This window comes from Pituophis catenifer, unplaced genomic scaffold (genome assembly GCF_029215685.1).
Source record: "Pituophis catenifer annectens isolate HBS135680 unplaced genomic scaffold, rPitCat1.0.hap2 SCAF_14, whole genome shotgun sequence".
Lineage (NCBI taxonomy): Eukaryota > Metazoa > Chordata > Lepidosauria > Squamata > Colubridae > Pituophis > Pituophis catenifer.
The window spans coordinates 1,149,157-1,173,326 of NW_027256894.1; the positions used below are offsets into that span (position 1 = coordinate 1,149,157).

Consider the following 24,170-nt stretch of genomic DNA (forward strand, 5'->3'; position numbering starts at 1 on the left):
CGCTGGGAAATTGGTGCGAAACTGAGCCCGTCTATGTCTGGTACCTCTGCGAGGGAATCCCTTTCTCTTACCGGGCTGGCGTCTTCTTGGATTTGTTCTTGGGTGCTCATCGCTGCTCCATGGGTTTCTAGGAGGCCTTGGAGTTTCGCGATGAGCTCTCCATTGCTGATGGGTGCTTCCATCACTTTCAGCAGGGCCATTCTCAGTTCGTTTTCCTCTTGTGGCTCTTCTCTGTCATGGTCATCTGCTTCCTCCCGTGGTCTCTCTTTGCAGAGGAGTGGGTCCGGCTCGATGTCCTGTCCACTTTCAGCTGGGGTGGCTCTTGGCATGGCACCTTTGGGTGTCAGTTGAGTAGCCATCCTCTTGGTAAATGCCCTGGTGTTTACTCCGCTCTTCTTATCAGAGTAAGCAGCTTGTTCAGTCATTCTTTAGAGTTATGGGTAACCATCCTCTGCTACCAACTTGTTAATGCTGAATGGATCTAACCCAATAACTCACAGGAGACAATGGAATCTCTTCATCAATTCTTTATTCTAGGCCTGGAGTGGTCCTAGGCCCATTCAGGGTAAAGGTCGCTGACCTCTGTCTTGCCTTTGCAGGTACACATCTGGAACTGCTGGATGCCCACGTGTAGGACTCTTTTATACACCAGGGGAGGAGTCTGAGGTAAGGGGGTATGATGGGATATGGGGAGGTGCCAGCCCCTGCCTGGGAGGATTAGACATTTACCCTGACAAATCTGTTTCGTTTGGCGTTTTTTCTTGTTTCCAATTTTTTGCATATATTATTCTTGCAGCTGTTAGTATGTGAATTGTGAGATATTTAATATCTTTAGGGTATGATTTATTAAAAATTCCTAGTAAAAACTTTTCTGGTTCGTTATCTATCTGTGTTTCTGTTATTTGTTCCAACCATTTTTTGATGTTAGACCAAAATTTCTTTGCTGCCTGGCATGTCCACCATAAATGATAGAAGGTCCCTTTCTCTTCTTACACTTCCAGCAGATCGGGCTATTTTTGGGCTGTATTTTTGCCAGTCTGGTTGGAGACATGTGCCACCTACAAAACATTTTCAGTTGGTTTTCCTTGTACGCCACTGCTCTTGTTAAATTTATATTTAGTTGCCAAAACTTTTCCCATTTTTCCAAATTTATTGTATGTTTGACTTTTTTTTTTATTAAAGAGTTTTACAGAAAGAGGAAAAAAAATTTACAAGTATTTCCCCATCCCTCCCTCCCTTCCTTACCCCCCCCCCCACCGCCCCCCCCCACCGAACTTCCCAGAACAAAATACAGGGTATACAATTGACAATCATATGCTAAACTAGGCTAATAAACTAAGGATTCCTATCCCCCCTTTCACATTTTAACTCCCCTTTTACTAACTAAGCATCAATACTCTTAATTTTTCTATTCATTCATAAGCTATTCGATACTTTTTAGTCCAATATTTGTTTTAAATATAATCAATCCATCTTCTCCATTCCGATATATATCTTTCTTGTGAGTGATCTTTCAAATATGCCGAAATCTTCATCATTTCTGCCAAATTCGCTACTTTTTTTGGGGGGGGAATTTTTTTATTTTTAAACAAAACTTAAAACATAAAACAATTATCATCCATTACAATTACAGAAAGTGTATTGATCGGTTACAAATCTTTTGTGCTTAATCCTCTATCCAACATTTCTTTACTTAACAGTTTATTACATTATTATTCTCATTTACCAATTATTTAACAGTAAATTGTCCTCTATAAGGGGGGGGGGAAAAACCTTTATATGTTTTAATATCTTATCCATTTCATATTTCATATTTCATTTCCATTCTTTCTTGTCTAACCATTGATAAAATAAATCCCATATCAAATAATATTGTTTATCTTCTTGTTCCCTAATTTCAAATGTCAATTTACTCATTTCAGCACATTCCAAAATTTTCTTGATAACGTCATCATCCATGGGTCTCTTCTCACCTTTCCAGTTTCTAGCAAATACAATTCTAGCCGCCGTTAAAACATTCACAATTAAATATCTCATTTCTCTATTGTATATTTCTGGTAAAATCCCCAATAAAAATGTCTCTGGTTTAAAGTCAATATGTTTCTTTGTCATTTTTTCCAGCCATTTGTGGATTTTAGTCCAATATCTTTTAGCTTCTGCACATGTCCACCACATATGGTAATATGAGCCCGGAGTCTGATGACACTTCCAACATTTCTCCGATTTATTCTTGTACATTCTGGCTATTCTCGCCGGGGGTAAATGCCACCTGTAAAACATCTTATACAAATTTTCCTTATATGCTGTTGACATTGTCATTTTATAATTCTGCAACCATAATTTTTCCCATTTCTCTAAGTCAATCCCATGATCCACATTTTTCCCCCATGCAATCATTGTTTCTTTAACTTGTTCTTCTGCCAATTTTACTTCTAATAAATGACTGTACAGTTTTTTAATTACATGGTCATCAGAACCTGTTAAGATTTTATCTAAGTTTGTCAAGTTACTATAAAAACCCTCCTTTTTAGAATCTTCATCATATCTAGACTGTATTTGCATATATGAAAACCAATCCATTTCAAGCTCTTGTTCTTCTAGTTCTTGCTTTGACTTAAGTTCACCCCTTTCATTTAATAATTCACCATATCTAACAATTTGTTCCTTTCTAAATGTTATTGCGTGTGAGACTGCTTCGATAGGTGATAACCAGACTGGAATTTTTAAATAGTAACATTGTTTGATCTTCTCCCAGTTTAATAACGAAGACTCTCGTATCATATGTCTTCTGAAATAACCCTGTACTTTTGTACTTTTATACCACATAAAAGCGTGCCAACCCAACAATAAATCATGTCCTTCTAAAGTCAACAATCTAATATTCCTTAGCGTTATCCATTCTTTAATCCACGTCAAGTTGCAAGCTTGATAATACAATTCCCAATCCGACAAACCAAAACCTCCTCTTGATCTGACATCTTGCATCAATTTTAGTTTTATCCTTGCCTTTTTGCCCTGCCATATATATTTTAACACCATTTTATTTAAATCTTCAAAATATTTTTCCCCAACTTAATTGGAATTGTCTAAAATAAGTATAAAAGTCTAGGCAGTATATTCATTTTAATAGTTGATATTCTCCCTATCAATGATAGCTGCAAATTCTCCCATTTTGTTAGATCTGTCGCTATCTGTTGTTTAAGCTTATCGTAATTATTCTCCTTAAGAGTACCACATCTTGCTGTCAAATGTATTCCCAAATATTTAATTTTATTCGTGACCTGCATCCTTGATACTTCCGCCAATTCTTCTTTCTGTTTTTTTAACATATTTTTTGTCAACATCTTTGTTTTATCTTTATTTATTTTCAAACCAGCCACTTTCCCAAAATCTCCTATTTTATCTATCAATTTGTTTACAGATTGAAGTGGTTCTTCCAAGATAAACACCAGGTCATCAGCAAATGCTTGCAATTTATATTCTTGATTTTGAATTTTCATTCCTTTTATTCCTTTTTCTTCTTTGATATTTCTATTTAGTACTTCTAATGTTAACACAAACAACAATGGTGACAATGGACAACCTTGTCTCATTCCTTTTTGTATTTCAATAAATTCTGTCAACTCTCCATTCATCATTATTTTTGCTGTTTGTTTATAATATATAGCTTCTATAGATTGGACAAATTTCTCTCCAAAGCCCATCTGTTTCAATTGTAGTATCATAAATCGCCAATTCACATTGTCAAAGGCTTTCTGCGCATCTAAAAACATCAAAGTCATTTGCTTTTCTGGGTGCGCATCATAATATTCCAATGTATCCAAAATTATCCTCAAATTGTCTCTAATCTGCCTTTTTGGCAGAAATCCATTTTGATCCGGGTGTATAAAATTATTCAAATATCTTTTAAGTCTTTCTGCTAGTATTGTAGCGAAGATCTTATAGTCTGAGTTTAGCAAGGATATTGGCCTATAGTTTTTAACTTGTTGTAGATCGGTATCTTCTTTTGGAATAAGTGTAATATATGCTTCTAACCATGAGTTGGGTATTTTTCTATTCATTCATAAGCTATTTGATACTTTTTAGTCCGATATTTGTTTTGAATATAATCAATCCATCTTCTCCATTCCGATATATATCTTTCTTGTGAGTGATCTTTCAAATATGCCGAAATCTTCGCCATTTCTGCCAAATTCACTACTTTTAATGTCCATTCTTCAATAGTAGGCAAATCTTCCTTCTTCCAATATTGTGCCACCAAAAGTCTAGCTGCAGTTATTAAATTTAGTCTCTATAACCGTACAATCTGTGATTATACCCAACAAAAACAATTGTGGAGTAAACTTTATCTTCTTTTTAAGAATATTTTGGATAATCCACCATATTTTAATCCAAAATGCTTTAACCTTTTTACAAGTCCACCATATATGATCGTAAGCGGCATCATCACAATCACATCTCCAACACTTAGATTGTAAATTCGGATACATACAAGCCAACTTTTTAGGATCTAAATGCCATCTATAAAACATTTTAAAAAATATGGAACGCTTCACGAATTTGCGTGTCATCCTTGTGCAGGGGCCATGCTAATCTTCTCTGTATCGTTCCAATTTTAGTATATGTGCTGCCGAAGTGAGCACTGTATGTTTGACGTTTTGAGCCCATTTAATAATTGTTTCCTTGACTGTCTCTTCTTCCATTTTATAGCGTAAAAGATATTTGTAGATTCTGCTAATTAATTTGTTTTCTGAATCTAATATAATTTTGTCTATTTCTTGTTTTTGTTTATGAATTTCATCTATTTTTATGTGTTCTCTATATTTAGATTGTATTTGAGTATAAGTCCACCAATCTATTTCCCTATCTAAGTCTGTCTCCAATTGTTGTTTTGTCTTCAATTTACCTTGATAGTCAATTAAATCTTTATATCTAATTATTTTTCTCCTATATGTTAGATTTGGGTGTCTAATTGATTCTACCGGTGATAACCAACTTGGTATTTTATTTTATTTTATTTTTTTAAATATACTTTATTGGTTTTAAAATTGTAGAAAACATCAAATCTCTGTTAACATCAGAGGTGTCGTGTATTTACATATTTACAAAATATATATATCAAATAAATTCGAAACTACCATTACTAAAAATAAACATATCCTAACATAACAATCTCATTCTATTATTCCACCATTTGTACCACCTTTCCCATACTGCATAGAATTTTGAGTTCACATCATTATTAAGATCACTTGTTAATTTTGCCATTTCTGCACATTCTAAGATTTTGTTTATTAGTATTTCCTCTGGAGGAGTTGATTTGTCTTTCCAGTACTTTGCAAAAACTAGCCTGGCCACTGTTGTGATATGTATTATAAGATGTATCTTATCTTTAGAAAATCCATCTCTGATCATTCCCAATAAAAAGATTTCAGGGGATAATTTTATTTCTTCTTCCACTATTTCTCGTAACCAGTTTCATATTCTTATCCAAAACTTTTTTGTCTCAGGGCAGGACCACCACATATGATAGAAGGTGCCAACCTCCTTTCCACACTTCCAACACGTTGCTGAAGCACTGGGAAATATTTTCGCTAATCTAGCTGGCGCTAGGTACCATCTATGGAAAATTTTGTAATAGTTCTCCCTATAAGTTGCTGATTTAGTCAAACTGTAGTTTCTATTCCAGGCCAGCTCCCAGTCATTGAAATTTAAACTATAACCAATGTTTTTTTTCCCAAATATTTAATTGGTTTCTGGCTATTCCTTCTGCCCTGTCCTCGCCTAATAGAAGATTGTAGAATTTCATATAAAAAAGATGAGTCAAACTGCCTAGAATTTACTAAATTTGGCAAAGTATTTATGTCTTTAGCAGGGAAAAAGAAAAGGGGAGTGGCTATGTATGTGAAAAAAGGAATTGAGGCAGAATTAAAATATAAAGATGCCAAAGGGAGAATCCTAATGATAGAAGTTAAGAGAGGTAACTCAAAAATGATGTTGGTGGGGGTTTATACCCCGAATAAAAAACAGGGACAATTTTACAAAAAATTACATGAACAATTAGGAAATTGGGCTCATGTCGAAATATGTATGTTAGGTGATTTTAATGGTATTGTTAATCCAGATAAAGATTATAAAAGTGGGGAAAAGAAAAAAAATAAAAGGTTACCTCTGCCAAAAAGCTTTTTTGATCTGGTGGATGAAATAAATTTAATTGATATGTGGCATACTCTACACCCTTATGATTCCCAATATACTTTTTATTCAAACTCACAGAACTCCTGGTCTAGAATTGACATGGTATGGACCACTAGAAAACTAGGATTGGAAATTAAGAAAGTTGAGATGAGTACAAACACCTGGGCAGATCATAAGCAACTTGGTATTTTCATATAGTGTTGTTTTTTAATTTTAAACCAAATTTGTAGTAATGAGTTTCTTATTGTATGTCTTTTGAAGTATGAATGTGTTTTATATCTTTCGTCCCACATAAAAGAGTGCCAGCCAGTTTGAAGTTCATGTCCCTCAATTCCTCCTTATTTCCAGGGTTGGATCTCTCTCTGATGAGCTTCGACATGCTGCTCCGTGTCCTTCCCTCAGCTGCTTTGGAGGATCAACACCCTCTTCTCTGTGGCAGCCCTTCAAGTATTGGAAGACTGCCATCAGGTCTCCCCTTGGTCTTCTCTTGAAGAGGCCCCAGAAGCTCACTGGCTTCTCTGCTGGGCCCCTTGGGCCATTTGACCTTCTTTTACCCATTGGGCAGCCCAGCCTGGCATCTCTTGCTCATCTGTGAATGGGTCCCAATCCTGTCACCACTGACACAACTGGAGGACCTCCCCCTCCTTTAACAACTCCTGGTTTCACTTGTCTAGAAGCCATTTTTCCCCCTTTCTCCCCCCTCTTTTCTTTAAAAGCCACAAAGTCTTTAAAGATGTTTGTAATTTATAGTCTCTAATTTGCCAGGCAGAGTAGGTTTTTTTTTCCTCTTTCCTCCACAAACTCTCAGTTCCCAGCAGTTAATAGGCAGCTGATCCACTCTCCCAGCGCAAAGTTCTCAAGCACTTTCGTTTCTGGCTTTCACTTTCAAAACCATAACAAAGACGCCGTCTTCTGCCTCCAGCTTAAGATTCAAATTGCAACAAAGTAACTTCGGAGTTAAGCTCTGTACTTTTAAGGCTTGTTCTCCTGTTTTCTGCTCTGCCTGCGCTTGTAGTCAATCAAACTCACTTTTAAAAGCAGGATCGGATCGTGGCTTCTCGCTCTGCTTTCGCAGAGTCGTCCTGGCTCCGGAGCTTCTCGGCGGGCTGGCTGAGGAGCTCTCACCCTCCAAGCCTCTGGAAATGTTCCAGACGGCTTTCGGGGGGCTCTACTCTCGCCCACCGGCTCTCCTCTCCTTCTTTTCCTGAAGGAGAGTTTTTCAGCCGCTAGACAGCCAATTTGCGCTGTCAAAGCGGCACAGGGCTGGCGGTCTTAAAAGACCGTCCACGGAGCCTGCGGTGCCAACCGGAAGTCAGGAGATACAACATTTGCAGAGTTAGTACGATTCATTAAATGCCACATTTGCTAAGTACATTACACGGTGACTAACACAGCTGGCTTAGAGCAATTAAAAGAGAGGAAGCAACCAGAACTTGGGAAATTGCTCTCTAGAGCAGTGTGTTGGAATGGTAGGAAAAAAATTAGGCTCAGGTTTTGCTCCATTTGATGCCAGCCATTCCGGCAGACTTTCTGAGATGCTGGATGGGTAAGAGGGTGATTCAGGTGGGAGCCTGATTTTTGATAGAGTTGCATAAAAGCTTTGATTGCTACTTGCTACTGGAGTGCACCGAAATGAACAAATTGACTTTAGAAATTAATGACAGAGAAGATTCGGAATTTTATAGTGTGTGGGACATGTGGTATGAATGGATAGAGAAAAGAAATAAAGAAGGAAATAGAGTATAGAGATTAAGTATTAATTAATCAACAAAGACCATAGAGAAATGAACACTATTACATGTATTTTTTGAGATTGGAGCACTATTATCCTTAATTGTCTTAAAATTAAAATTAACTTTAAGAAACAATATCAAATAAAAGACAAGTAAAAAAGCATGTATATATATATATGTATGTATGTATGTATGTATGTATGTATGTATGTATGTATGTATTTGCACCACTGAACCAAAAATGTATTGAGTGTATTACTATTTGTTATAATAATAATAAAAAAAAGAAAATTAGCAGAGAGTTGCTAAGTATGAGTCTAGAAACACTGAATAATTATATACACATTGAAATAATACAAGTAGCAATTTACTAAGCAAGGGAAATAACCATAGTAGCTATCATTAACACAGAGGAAAAAGTGCATTTCATTTAGGATTCCTGTAAAGAAAGCTGTTTTGTTCAAGTCAAGCCAAGGCCTTCCTGGAAGCAGTGTGATGCAATATCACACATTTGCTTCTTGTTTCCCATTCTTCTAGCTTTGAAATTCAAATCTGTTTATAAACCTGAGAGTTTAGAATGGCTGACCATTTGCATAAAAGGGTAGGGAAAAGGTTCTCGGAAAAGAAGAACACAGAGTTGGAAGGAGCCACCAAAATCACTGAGTCCAATCGCTGGCTCATATCAGCAACCCAGATCAAGCCAGATGGAATGCATCCAATGAAGGGAAGCTTGGAGATTTTCTCCTTATGTTATTAGCTCCCAACTTTCAGTTGAAATGAACCTTCCTATAACTGTCACACCTCCGTTACACAACTGTCAGATCCTGCCTGGAAGAAGCCCAGGTTACAACAGATAGGAGCAATTTTATGTTGAATGATTTTTTTAAAAGTGAATCAATTGGATCATCATGGCCATTCTTCCCCAAAAGGAAATAAGCCACCTGAGCTACACCTGGCAAGGGCAAAATGAAACTTCACTGCATCCCTCCCTCCCTCCCCCCCTCCCTCTCCCCCCCCTCTGGGCAGTTTATAACAACAGTAATATCAATATATGACTAAAACCAGTTAAAAACAAAATTAAAAACAACATTGAAATTTACAAGTTAAAAGTAAGAATTGAAGTTGAAAAATTCACAAGGCTAAAAGATTTACAACATGGAGGAAGTGCCCTATATGGCCACATGCCCAGACAACGATGCCCGCATTGATTGTGTGGCCTTCACGCTAGATGGAGACAATGGCAGAGTAGCTGGTGGCCCTCCACAATGATGAAGGTGCTGAGCTGGGGCACTTTGACATGTGGGCCTTACAAAGGCAGTGGGTCCCCTCTGTGAACCGACAAGCAGAGACCCACATTTGAAACATCAAGCAAGGGAAGCAGCTAGTGGCGGAGCATATCTAGGAGTTCTGCCAGATGGCCAGGAGCTGGCCAGGAGAATGGCCCCAACACCTGCTGATAGCCCAATTCCAAGAGGATGTAAGCAAAGAACTATTACACTTCCTTATCCCGGTGATCTCCCCAAACCCTCCAGGCATGGTACCTGTTGTCATCGAAATAGGGTACAACCCCTGAGATGCCCTGGACAAGCCATTCCATCAAGCATTGGAATATCCCTGGGGCTATACTGACATGGAATTGAAATCTATGGCACTTAAACACCCCTCTATGTGTAACTATAGTTTGTGCATCCACTGTAGTGGCATCTACAGAGATTTGTTGATAGGCCTGAGTAAGGTCTAATTTGGCAAATATTTTGCCTTCACCCAGGGAGTGAAGCAAATGCTGCACTACCAGGGCAGGATATGCACAATTTTGTATTTGTATTTGTATTCATTAAACTTCTATACCGCCCTTCTCCCGAAGGACTCAGGGCGGTGTACAGCCATATTAAAACAAACATACACTCACAAAATTTAAAAACAATTTAAAATAAATATATAAATTTGGCCCTTATGTTAAAAGCTACAAACACCCAATTTAAAATTCATTTTCTAAGCCAGCTCGGCCTGTTGGAACAAAAGATTCTTAAGGGCACGGCGAAAGGTACGTAGGTCGGGGATCATGCGAACCTCCAGGGGCAGTTCATTCCAGAGGGCAGGTGCCCCCACAGAGAAGGCTCTTCTCCTGGGTGTCGCCAGTTGACATTGTTTGGCCGACGGCACCCTGAGGAGTCCCTCTCTGTGGGAGTGTATTGGCCGGTGGGAGGCTATCGGTGGCAGAAGGCGATCTTGTATTTTGGAGTGCTTTTTTAATTGTGCATTTGTAGTCAACACAGATTCTCACAGACCCATCAGGTTTAACAGGTGTGATTATAGGCGTTTCCCACTTGGAGTGGTCAACTGCCTCAAGGATGCCCTGTGCTAGTAACTTGTCTATGGCTTCGTCTACTTTGGTTCTGAGGGCAAAAGGTACTTGCCTGGGCTTCAGCCGTATGGGAGCTACTTGGGGATCTAGGTTAAAGGAAAGGGGTTTTCCTGTGTACTTACCCAGGCCAGTAGTGAAGACTGTGTCAAACTCTTTGATCAGGTCTGACATGATAGGTTTGTGGATGTGGTGAATGCCTGCGATGGAGAGGCCCAGTGAGTGGAACCATTCAAGGTCTAAAAGGCTGGGAAGAGAGTCTTCCACTCTGATAAGATGGAAGACCCCCTGTGAAGTTACCATATTGACTATGGAACTTGTAGGTTCCCAGAATTGGAATGTGCCTGTCTTGGTAATCACATAATTTAATATGGCATGTTTTGATGGCCTTTTTTGATATTGAGGGAACCAATTGCTTGATGGTACTCCAGGACATCAGGGACATAGATGATCCTGTGTCCACCTCCATTTTACATGGAGAACCTTCTAATTTAATAGTAATAAAAAAAATTCTTCCTATCACTGTTGGCTTGGCCAATTATTTCTTCAGCTATCTCTGTTAATGGTATAGCAGTCTTCTCCCCTGTTTGAATTTTTAAAAGGTGGTTTTATAAAAAATTGTGTTCTATCTGAGGGCCTTGAGGTGGGCTGGGGGGCTCTGCATACTCTTGCCAGGTGATCCTTCTTAGGCAATCTGTATTGTGGAATTTTGGTCAGCAGATGGCACTGTAAGCATAAATCTCTGATGCCGCAGACAAGCCACAGACAGGCCTTACAGTGTCTCGTAAGGCATTGTCCTGCGGCTCAGAGTGAGGAGATATATTGGTTGATAGTTTCCCCCCCTTTTTGATTTCTGTGATAGAAGGCATATCTCCTTGCTATCACAGAGGGAACAGAGTAATGATTTTTTAACAGAGTAATAAACTTTTGTTAATACCAAGATACAGTATGTAATTTCTGAGGGGCCAGTAAATTTTTTGCTGTTTCAAATACCTCATTCCCACAGTAGGATAAAAAAATAGGCTTTCTTTCTATTGTTCAAAATGCCGGTATACTCATTAGCCAATAAAAAGCATTCGAACTTTTCTAAATAGGTGTCCCCGGGATTCTGTCATGGGATTGAAAGCGGCAAAAATGGGCAAGGCTGTCATTCTCTACAGATGGGGGGACTCAGTTTCTTGTAGAAGCGTTGGGCGACTTCTTGTCACTGACTGCAGGCTTCAGCTCTTGTAGTGACAGTTCAGCTCAGTGACTCACTTCATGTCAGCTCTCGTCTCTGCACCTCAGTTCAGGATGGATCCCACCTTCATCACCAGCTGGAAGGGACTGACAGACTGAGGCGAGACAGGTTGCAAGGCTAACAGGTTTAATTCTAACAGTAAACAGCTAACATAATAATCGCTAACTCTGACAGCTAGCGGCGGCTGCTCGGCTCACAGGAGCAGCAGCTTGCTAGTATTTTGACAGTTCTTTATATACTCCCACCGGCTTGCGTCTCGACCAATCAGTGATCGGTGGCTCTGTGTCTGGTATGGACCGAAGTGTAACCTGGATGCAGCAGCCTAAGCTGATGATTCTATTAAAAAGAGGGAAGGTGCCACTGTAGAAATAATTGCCTATGCCTGGGTAAGCACTCTGGATGATGATCAGCTAATGATTCTCAGCTGTGGGTGTAGATCAGAATGAAAGAGGCTGAAATGGCCAATTTAAATAGAGCCCAGCTGCTGAAATTAAAAGTTGTGGGTGCTCCATCACTGGAGGGTTTTAAGACTGGACAGTCATTTATCTGAAATGGTATAAGGTCTCTTGCCTGAGCAGGGGGTTGGATTAGAAGACCTCCAAGGCCCCTTCCAATTCTCTGGTTCTATTAAATATGGAACAAGGTCATTTTTTAAAAAAATAATATTTATTAAATTTCCAAAGATTAAAATACACAGTACAAAAAGAAACATAATACACATTTAAAAAGCAAGAAAAGCACACTGTCAGGTGTGGCATTTGGCCTTGCCACACTCTGAAGTAAACCAGGTGGCTTCCCCAGAGGTCTCTTAGCTGAGGCACACACAGGACAGCTAGCTACATATGCCTCTATGTCCTTTTTGAATACAGGCCACCAGAATTGTCTTTTAACGAGATGTAGAGTTTTAACAAATCCAAAGTGTCCTGCTATCTTGGCGTCATGAGCGTGCTGCAACACCGCTACTCTTAAACTGGCTGGAACATACAATTTGGCCCCAATCCAACCTAGTCCATCACGGAATGTACATTCATTCGAGTGGGTTCGAAACCACTCGTCAGTCTTTAGAACTTCTTGTAGTTTCTGAAGCAAATCACCTGAGAGGGCTGGATCGGCCCTCGTCTGTGCTCTGGTAGTTACTGGCGCTGCTAGTTGTGTCACAGATATGATAGGCAAAACCACTTCCTCCTTGGTACTGTTGTATTGAGGCAATCTGGAAAGGGCATCCGCCATGAAGTTCCTTCCACCAGGAAGGTAGTGTAAAGTGAAATTAAAATGGTTGAAGTGTTGAGCCCAGCGAGCTTGCTTTGGTGACAGCTTACGCGGTGTTTTCAAAGCCTCCAAGTTTTTATGGTCAGTCCAAACTTCAAAAGGATGCTTAGCTCCTTCAAGAAATTGTCTCCACGTTAACAATGCCCATCGCACTGCAAAAGCTTCCTTCTTCCATCCATCTCCTTTTGGTCTCTGACAATTTGTGGGACATATAGGGTTGTAATTTCCCTTCTGCATTCTTCTGCAGAAGTACTGCTCCTACTGCCACGTCGCTCACGTCAGCCTGTACTACAAAAGGCTCTTCCATGTCCGGATGTTTGATGACTGGTTCAGCAGCAAACAACCGTTTCAATTTTTCGAATGTCGCCTGACAGTCCATAGTCCATTCAAGGGCTCATGAGGGCTTTGGTCTTACTTCACCTTTTGTTTTCAGAAGATTTGTTATTGGCAGCGCGATTTTGGCGATAAACTGTCTATAGAAGTTAGCAAATCCGAGGAAACTTTGTAGTTGTTTGCAGGTGCGTGGTGCGGCCCATTCCAATACTGCCCGAACTTTTCCAGGGTCCATCTCTATTCCCTCATGCGATATGCGATATCCAAGATAGTCAATTTTGCTTTGGTGGAACTCACATTTAGAGAGCTTGGCATATAGTTCAGCAGCTCTGAGTTTTTTCAGGACAGTTCGCACCAATTTCACATGGTCGTACATGCTCTCAGAGTAGATAAGAATGTCATCCAAGTAAGCCAGCACCCCCTTATACAGGTGCTCATGCAGTACTTCGTTAATCAATTGCATGAACACAGCAGGGGCTCCTTGTAGTCCAAAAGGGAGCACTCGAAACTAGAAACATCCCAGTGGGCAGTTAAACGCGGTTTTCCATTCATCCCCCTCCTTAATTCTCACTCTGTACTATGCCTCTCATAAGTCCAGTTTGGTGAAAATTTTCTTCTTTCCTAAATGTGCTAGCATGTCCTTCATGAGCGGCAGGGGGTAAATGTTTTCCACGCAAATAGCGTTGATATTCCTATAATCAACTCCCAAACGAAAGGAGCCATCTTTCTTTTCTCGGAACATTACAGGCACCACCACCCTTGGTCTGGCTGGTTGGATAAAACCCCGTTCTAGGTTTTTATCAATTAAGTTTTGCAATTCCCCTAGTTCTCGAGGGGTCATGGGGTAGATCTTTGGCTTAGGGAGCTTCACTCCAGGGAGTATTTCAATGGTACTGTCCATAGCTCTGTGGGGGCAGGGTAGCACATCCGAGGCCTTTTCACTAAAAACTTCTCGGAGATCCCACTACTTCTTTGGAATCTTTTCCTCCCGTTCGATGTGGCCTATTGCCACTTCCGCCCTTTTGTGTTCTACTCTGTTCTCCAGGGGGTTTTCTTCCCTCTCTAGTCTCGGTTTTCCAGTGCAAATGCTCAAAACCCCCGTTTTCCAGTTAACCCGTGGGTTCCATCTACGGAGCCAGGGCTGTCCAAGTATGAGGGGTCGTTCCATGCCAGGGGCCACAATAAACCTGAGGGCCTTTACGTGATCCCCCAATTGCATTTCAATGGGTTCGGTCACAAAGCTGGCTGGGCCCCCTCCTGCAATCGATCCGTCCAACTGACAGAACGCAATGGGCCTTTTTAACGTTTTTAGCCTCAGGCCCATTTTCTCCACCACTTTCGGGCTGATTATGCACCTGGTGTACCCAGAGTCTAACAGGGCTAACATCTGCACATGTGCCCCTGTGGACGGCACCCTTATTTCTATGGGGATGAGCATGGGGCCCTCAGTGTGACTCACCAGATCATCGGAGTCGGAGTCCGTCCCGCTGTCGTCTGCGGTGGTCAGAGTTCCAACTCACCCTGGTTTCGGGGAGCGAACTCAACGACTTCTCCTTTCAGGGCTGTTTCGCGAGCTTTTGTGGGTGCTTTGTCAGCCTTCTTTGGTCCCGAGCTGGTAAATTTTGGCACTGGCTTAGAGAAACATTTGGCGGCCTGATGGCCTTCCTTTCCACATTTGAAACACGTGAAGGGCTTCGATTTTGGTTTGAATTCCGCTCTCCCCGCGCCCGCCTTTGGCGCTCCTTTGCGGTAGAAGGGGGATGACGGCTCCCCTGCACAGCCCCCTCAGAGTCGGCTTCAGGCCAGCTCGATTTCCACATCCTCAGCTACTATGTACCAACTCTGCAAGTCTTCGGGGACCCCCCGTGCTCTACAGTCTTTGTATATGTCTTCATTCAGTCCGTCCTTGAAACTCTCCAGTAGGGCCGCTTCTGACCACCCTGTCATGTAGGGTGCCAGTTTGCGAAATTCTTGGCTGTATTCTGCCACCGATCTCCGGCCTTGCTGGATACCCTTCATTCTGAGTCTCGCTTTCCGCTCAGCTAGGTGGTCTTCAAACCGCCTCCTAAGAGCCCCCATGAACAGGTTGTAATTCCTCAGCAAGGGAGAGTTATTATTGTGGAGGACCACCATCCATTCAAAATACTCTCTTGGTATTTTAAAGATAAACATCTTCCTTGAAGCTCATGGCTGCATTTCTTCTGGTTCAAGAGATTTCGTTCAAATTTACAAGCCAACCCCAAGGAAATTGCCATGTTTAGAAATTTTAATTAGACAGACAATTCAAGATTGCCAACTGGTTTGCCCTTGAGCTTTTCATTTACTTTGGTCTGAATGCTGAACAGCAGGCTCCTATAATTGTATTTTCTAAGAGCCTGAGATTTCCTGCAGCCTAGTGCCATCCTTGGAAATAAAGACAGTAGATATAAATATGTACATATGCCCCCAGGTAATTAATTAAAATTGTAAAGTAATAAATCAGGAAGGCAAGGACTGCCTGATTTATTCCTGGACAGTGTTGTGTGTTATGATGGAGTATTGTTTGTGAGAAATGCAAGATGGAACAAGTGGTGTGCAATTCCCATCCTGTGTGGAATATTGGAAAGTACTTTCCCTGTAGTCTATTTGGCTTTGCCTGAATCAATAGGCATCCAGAGTGTGGAACATTCCTAGCTGTACCAGGATTGATGAAGTCAGGTATTTTTGCAGGCAAAGCAGAGCCCCCCATCCCCAAGTGTTGTTCAATCCAAATCATGTCTGATTCTTCGCAATGCTATGGACCATAGCATGCCAGTCCCTCCATATCCTCCACTGCCCAAACTCATGCCGACTTCATCAGTGACACTATTTAAGCATCTTCTGCTGTCCCCTTCTCCTTTTGCCTCTCCAAGATTAGCCCCAGATTGTGCAGACACCCTGACATGAGTGTCACTAGTACACTCTTGATCCATCTGGAGAGGTGTAGGGAAATGGTTCAGTCATTGCCTGCTAGGAGGCTAGCATAATAGTAGGCTAGGAGTGCAATAACATTGGACATGGTTTTCTGTATGTTGTGCTGCCTCATCTCTTGGTTTGACTTCAGTGGGATTGGAAATCACATTGCTAGCCAGTCTCCAGATAGGGAGACAATAAGGAACGATGGCTCAGCTTTCTTAGCTGGAATGTCAGGGAGATCCAAGTTCTCTTTGCTACATGCGTGCAAGCACATCAATTGAGGCCACTGAACATCAAATGAAGGACAGTAGCTGAATGTCAACTGAACAGCGCCATCCTCTGCTGGAATTTCTGAACTGCAAGGAGTTGATAGGGTGCCTCTGCTAGACCTGATCATAAGTGGTTGAAGAGGTAAAAGGAATGAGCACCAACTGGGATTTGCAGCACAACAGAGGGAATCTGGAACATAATCATATATCCATGCTAAATTTCAAAAGAGCAAATTTTAAAATCCTTAGAAAAGAAATTAATTGCAATCCCAGAAATTTTCTGACAGTGAGAACAATCAACCAATGGAACAGAAGTTGCCTTCAGAAGTTGTGGGAGTTTCATCACTGGAAGCTTTCAAGAAGGGACTGGACAGCCATTTATCAGAAATGGAGTAGGGTCTCCTGCTTGGGCAGAGGGTTGGACTAGATGACCTGCAAGGTGCCTTCCAATTCTGTTAGTCTGTTAAATGAATTCAGACAGCGCTGGCTCAATGGCCTTGAAACGGAGATGGGCACGCACTGCCACCTATTGTTGGCAATGACTAGCGGAGCAAAATCTATAGGGCTCCTTTACCTTTTACCTCATCTACTAGGTCTTCAATCTCTTGTACATTGATGACTTTGAATTGAAAGCCTGCAAATATTAGGATTCAGACATTTTTCATGAGCACAAAGTATTACTTCATCTACCAGGACAATGTAGAAAGTTTCACAGGAAAGAAGCTAGCATGTCCCTCAGAAATAAATCATTTCCACATGAAACATAAATGGCCTCATAAATATGCATTTATTAGCGATGTTGATGTCTAGTGATGTTGAGGTAAAACTAATTCTGAGATCTTCAGGCCCCAGTTCATAGTATTAAACAATGATTTTCCAAGCCAAACCCCCAGGCGTCCACATAGACCAAGTAAACAAGTTCTCTTTCTTATGGAAACCATCTGCCTCAACTACACATCTGCTAAAATGTCCTTGAAAAGTTTCCAGACTCTCAGAAGATTCAGTGGAGCTGTAGAACTTTCATTTCTCTAGTTAACCCATTTGTAACCAACCCTTGCACCCTTCCTCTAATGGCAAGTTGAAACGATGAGCTGCCAAAGTTTCACTCTTGACTGGCAGCTCCTCAAATACTAGAATACTGCTATCATATCACACACACACCCAGTCCTCCTTTTCTCTAAACTAGCCATACCCAATTCCTGCAACTGCAAATGTTTTTGTCTCCAGGCCTTTAATCATCCTCTTCTCTCACTTTTTCCAAAGTCTCAGCATCTTTTTTGTAATGTAATGACCAAAACTGGATGCCATATTCCAGGTGTGGCCTTATATGGCATAGCAATAGCAATAGCACTTCAAATTATATACCACTTTACAGTGCTTCACAGCCCTCTCTAAGCAGTCTTACAGAGTCAGCCAGTTGCCCCCAACAATCTGGGTCCTCATTTTACCCACCTCGGAAGGATGGAAGGCTGAGTCAACCTTGAGCCTGGTGAGATTTCAACTGCCAAGTTAGCAGAAGTAGCCTGCAGTACTGCAGTACTTAAAGTTTTATAAAGTTGTACTAATACAGGTGATTTTGATTCTATGCCTATGTTTATACAACCAAGGTCAATAGCCTTTAGGAAGATAGTGCTCTGTATTTTTCTGTGGTGGTTTTGTTATTTTTTGTTACTGAGCTTTTAGAATTGTCTTTTTATATTTTTATTGTGAGTTGCCCAGAACTGGGCCAGTCTTGTAAAAGAAAGCAATTAGTACAGATGCTGCCTGAATGCATACTATGATAATTGAAAGTTCTGCTTGACTCAGAGGAGAAAGATACCTGGATGCTCATGAAAGGGGAAACAGCAGGGCAGAAGGGGAGATTGTTGCTCAGAAGGGCCCAGTTCAATTTGGCAGATTAATGGATTTGCAGGAATCCCAAAGAGCCATCTGCAGCCAATTTAAGAGAGAAACATTTGCAAAAGCTGATCCCTCTCTCATGTACCTGTCCAAATCTGCTTGCCATCTTTTGAAGTTTCTGTGGCTTCATGAAAGGTGACATGACAATTTTCTACATTTCTTTTGAACTTCTTGAACAGGTTTACTGAATCAAGCAATCAAGGTTCATATTTAACTGATCCTGAACCAGGAGTCTCCATGGTTCCTCTCACAATTATTGTTTTTGAGCCAAGTTTCACCTACTTTCCTGTCTAAGGTAAACCTTGCTTTTCTCCACATTAAATCTGAGTCTCCCAGAGAGCAACACAGAGTTGCAGTTTGTCAGCAGAAAAAAGGCCCAAAAACTTGTGAATGAGATTTCACAGAACCAGGGCTGTAGAACAACTTAGTTTACGTAGGTAAAACCTGGCTAGAAAGAATATGCATATATATATGTATGTGTATATATATATATATGTATGTGTATATATATATATATATATATATATATATATATATATATATATATATATATATATATATTATATGTATATGTATATATATATGTGTGTGTGTGTGTGTATATATATATATATATATATGATATATGATGTCTTTATATATCTGCATGCTGTAAATATTTGTTTCCTGTGACACAGACATATATATTATGCCCTTTGTAGTTATAACACAAACATGCCACATTGACTAACTTCCTGAACTGTTATTGGGGTCTGTTGTGAAGTATCTGCCATTTGTCAAACTATACGTTCCACCTTTTGATCAGAGCCTTATCTCTCCCCCCTTCCCCCCGCCCAGAACATATCATATTGGAGATGCTAACACTCAATCTGTGTTGAGTTCCATTCCCTTCACACCAGGAGTGAAATGCTCCTGGTTTGGATCGGATCTGGCAGTGATGGTGGTGGGTGGTTCGGAGAACCGGTAGCAAAAATCCCTGCCCCCCCCCTCCATGCCCAGCTGAGTTGAAGAGGTTTTAGAAAAAATGCTTTTAAAAGATAAAAAAAAGCCTCTGACGATCACAGCTGAGCAGCGCGATCGTCAGAGGCTTTTTTTTTTTTACTTTTAAAAGTAAAAAAAAAGATTGTGTGCCACAGCTGATCACCCCTTACCGCATGCCTCCTTTTGGGCTGAACTGCGTGTGCGCACCTCACATTTGGTGTGTGGTGTACACTGCGTATGTGCAGCCAGCAAACCGGTAATAAACTGGTTCAGATTTCACCACTGCTTCACATCAAGGGGTCAAGGGGTCAATTGTGAGAACAAAGGAAAGAGGTAATGATGCTCATTAAGAGGCTCTACCCTTTTCCAGGGGATACACAAACCAAATTCCAGGGGATTCACAAATCAAAGATGCCAGAATTGGAGGTTTATGACATTCCTAAACAATATAAAAGGGATTCACATTCCCTCTCTTCTTCTGTAGTTCTTTCCTGCATGTATCTTGTATATGTTTGGAACAGCTAACCATTTAAGCTTGATCAAAATTAAATGCTATGTTATTCAAGTCTCTGTTTAAGTTTCTTGTTTGCATTAATGACCTTAAACATATTATTATTGGACCTTACATTACCATTAAGGACGACTCATTGAGTATGGTTATCAGCCAGTTACAAATCGATCTGGTGGTGATGCTGTCTATCCCACTTTTTTCTAGCTTACCAAGAAGTAAGTTATGATCTACCTTGTCCAATGCCTTGGTGAAGTCTAAGTATACTTATGTCCACAGCATTTCGCTGTGACAGCATTTAGTCACTTTGTCAAAGAATGAAATAAGATTGGTTTGCATGATCTGTTTTTAACAAACCCGTGCTGACTTCTAGTTATAATTTTATTTGTTTCTAGATGTTTGCAGATCTGTTTTTTGATTATTATTTTCCAGTATCTTCCCAGGCTGATTGGTCTGTAGTTTCCTGGATCTGTTCCCCCCCCCCACCACTTTTTTTTTTTTTTTTTTTGAAGAGGTGAACCACATCAGCCTTTTTTCAATCCTCAGGTACTTCCCTGGTATTCCAGGATTTTTGAAAGATATAGTACAATGGTTCTGAGAAGTAATATGCCAAGAGGAAAGAATGGAGAATCTAGTACAGCACAAGTGTTGTGGCAGTTCTTGGTAAAACCAAGCTTCTTGGCAGAAAAGCAAGAGTGAAATCACATAGAGAAAAAAGAAAACCTCCTAAGTAGGATCCAGCAGTGTGCAGCAGCTGCTAAAAAAGCCAGTGCAGTCCTAGGCTGCATCAACAAAGGCATAGTATCAAGATCATATGAAGAATGGAATGAAACAGATTGCAGATCTGTTTTTTATTATTATTTTCCAGTATCTTCCCAGGTATTGATGTTAGGCGGAGTGGAGTGGAGTGGAGTGGAGTGGAGTGGAGTAGCACAGAACAGAACAGAACAGAACAGAACAGAACAGAATTCTTTATTGGCCAAGTGTGATTGGACACACACAAGGAATTTGTCTCTGGTGCATAAGCTCTCAGTGTACATATAAGCAACAAGTGATAATCATAATCATAAAATTCAATCAACATAAATCATAGATACAACACTCAGTGATAGTCCTAGGATACTAAAACAATCAACATAAAATATAATAGGATACTAAATAAAAGCAATCGACATAAACCATGAGATAGAACAGGTTATAGTCATAAGATTCTAAGGAAATAGGTAATTGGACAGATTAGGATAATAAATAATACAGCCCTACTAGATGGCTTGACATCCCAGGGCATACACAGTATTGTGGGAATTTGTTTTCTTAATAGTTATAGCATGGGCGAAAAAATGTCTTTTTGTCTGGATGTTTTTGTGTGCAATGCTCTATAGCAGTGATGGTTAACCTTTTCGGCGTCAAATGCCGAAACTAGAGCATGCACATGTGCGCCAGAGCTCCAGAACCCGGAAGAGAGCAGCTGGCCGGTGCCCTTGCGTGCAGCAGCCAGCTGCTCTTCCAGGTTCCGTTGCACACTGGCCAGCTGCTCTCTTCTGGGTTCTGGTGCACACATGTGTACCAGCCAGCTGGAATGTGCACACCAGAACCCGGAAGGGAGCAACTGGCTGGTGTGCATGCCCACAGGGCTCTGCATGCCACCTCTGGCATGCGTGGCATAGGTTCGCCATCACGACCCTCCCCATTTTGAGGAAAGAATTTGAAACAATTTATGTCCAGGATATGAGGGGTCTGTAGATATTTTCACATCCCTTTTTCTACAGGCCCTCACTGGAAGGCAGGCTGGTTGCAACTGTTTTTTTCTGAAAGTCCTAACTATCCATTGAAATCAGTGTCTGTCTTGTTCAGTTGCTGTGCCAAACCAGACAGTTATAGAGGTGCAAATGACAGACTCAATCATTCCTCTGTAGAATATAAGCAGCTCCTTGGGCAGCTTGAACTACCTGAGCTGGCACAGGAAGAACATTCTTTGTTGTGCTTTTTGATGACATTTTGATGTTATATGTCCATTTTAAGTCCTGAGATATTATAGAACCTAGAAACTTGAAGGTCTTTACTGTTGATGCTACTGTGTTGTCTAGTATTGCAAGTGAAGGTAGAATAAAAGGGCTTCTCCTAAAATCTACTATCATCTCTACAGTTTTGAGTGTGTTCAGATCAAGATTGTTCTGACTACACCACTCTAACCGGCCAGTGAGATGAATACTTTGTACAATGGGGAATTTCTCATGATTATGTATATTTACATGGGTTACAAATGCATCCTTTTTCTGGGGGGTCAGCATGTCGAGAGTAAATCACTCTTTCACCTAGTTACTTCTTTGCTCTCAGCTTGACAACAATCAGGAATGTTGGAATGTCTGGGGAGGAAGGAATGCCATGACTATCTGCAGATCGCGAGACCCTGCTACCAACCGCAATGTCATGATGCGCAGGTGTTTGAACAAGGCAGGCCATTCTCATAACAAGAGGAGCTTATTTGATTGGACAACGCAATGAACTGAGGGGGATGGGCAGTGGGGAAAATAAGTTTTAACAATGTAGGTTTTTGCACAGGAACTTTAGAATTGGTTTCACTTCTACTGTGCCAATAGTGTATTTAATAACATTTACTTTTTGGGAAGAACTAATGGCTCAAGAGTTCTTGATTTGGATTTGCTAGCTGGACAGCTGACACCCTTAGACCTAAGCTTCAGCTTACCTCTGATCCATTAATGATAGAAGGGCAGCAGCATTTTGAAATCTGAGAGACACTGGATTCCTAAGTACCCTTCAGTACTTAGTGGCCTGGAAAGATTTCCCAACAGCTCACAATGAGTACGTTGAGCCCCTAAAAATTCTTCCCTAATCTGACAAAACCAAATGACATCTTTCCTGTTGTGTTTCTTCTCTGTTTGTTTTGTTCTACAGGGCTAGTGTTATTGTTCAGGGGAGCAACATGTCAGGTCCAGTATTATGTCTTGCCATTCTGTTGGAAGGAGAAAGGCTTGATGGCAAATTTTGGATGCTTTTGCTGTAACTGTTTGGGAATTAGGGAGGAGGATTGTCTGTGGAAACAGAATAGACTCCATCCCAGCCTGGTTCCAAGGCCGTTGTGCCCTGAGAGTGAACTGTTATCTGCCTAGCCCCTTGCAGTTCTGAAAGCAATCTTGTGGCATCACATTGGCTGCCGGTGGACTGGTCAGGGGGATGGGATTTGGGGAAATGGAAGGATTGCTTTGTGCTTTGCGCGGGACCTTCAGATTCTGCCTGACTTTACTGCAACCACTTTCTCTCAGTAAAAGTTCTTTTGATTCAACTCAATGGAGTCAAGAGGTTTGCTTTCCTGAGGGAAAGCAGCTGGGGCAGGACATTACAGACGCCTTCAAAATGGCTACCAGTATTATCTAACATACCACCTCCACATCTTAGGAGACAGCCTTAAAAAGGGAATGGCAAAATATGAGGCAAACTGATTATCACCTATACACGAGGACTGTCACAATCAAATATTCAGACCCAAATTTTGGTCTTTGCCATGGAAACCTGAACAGTAATGATTCAGAGAAGACTTTGACATTGAGATAAGCATGGCGCCAGGAGTGGGCAACTGCTAACCCAGTTGTTTAATTGTCTGATCCACTAAAATGCCCCTTCAGCTTTGATCTCCCAAAGAAAATCTGAACAGTGCTCAACCAGGTCCAAACTTACCATGGCAGATGCCAATATTGGAAATATAAATGGGCACTGATTGATAATCCTGACTATGGGGATGTCCCACAAATTATATCATATTGCAGCAGAAAGCACCCTGAGAAGGTTCCCTGGATCCATGCATGAAATACATCATCTTGAAGGCATTGCTGGCTAAATGGCTAAACCAGGGGTGTCAAACTGGCAACCCACGGGCCAGATGTGACATGCGCAGGGCATGCCCTCCCCCCAGCTCCGTGAATGGGAAAAACATCACGAAACGTCATGTGATGACGTGACGCAGCAAGTTTGGCACCGGTGGGCTAAGCGGTCTAAATTTCTGGCCATAGGTTAAGTTACTCTAGTAACTGCTCATACATAATTTAATTTTATTTGTAATTTCATTCATCACTCACAGTGTTTTTAAAATAATACACTATTCTGGTGTTCTATATTTTGATACACATTTTATGTTATTTCTGTGAATTTTATGAATTATGCTGCATTTTGCTACATCATATGAAATATATTGCTAATGTTGAGAGGTTGTAAATGCCATCCATTTTGTGGTTTGAGGCTACTTGGAGCAATTTATTTAGATTACAACCAAGTCAAGGATTTTATTTTGTGACACTTAAAAATCAGGCTTTCAAAGATTTGGCAGTACACGTCACCATGACATGGAAATCAGAGGAATAGTTTAAAGATTGTATTTAATAGAAATAACCCAAACAAGCATTTCATCAATTGTTTCAGCTATTTGCAC

General features: G+C 40.8%; 1 non-coding gene across 1 annotated transcript; it reads right to left on the minus strand.

Annotated features, from left to right (window-relative positions):
* Positions 1-4,536: 4,536 nt before the first annotated feature.
* On the minus strand, positions 4,537-4,643 carry LOC139324222 (U6 spliceosomal RNA). Its single transcript, XR_011601058.1, has one exon. It is a non-coding gene; the product is annotated as a U6 spliceosomal RNA (small nuclear RNA).
* Positions 4,644-24,170: the final 19,527 nt, after the last annotated feature.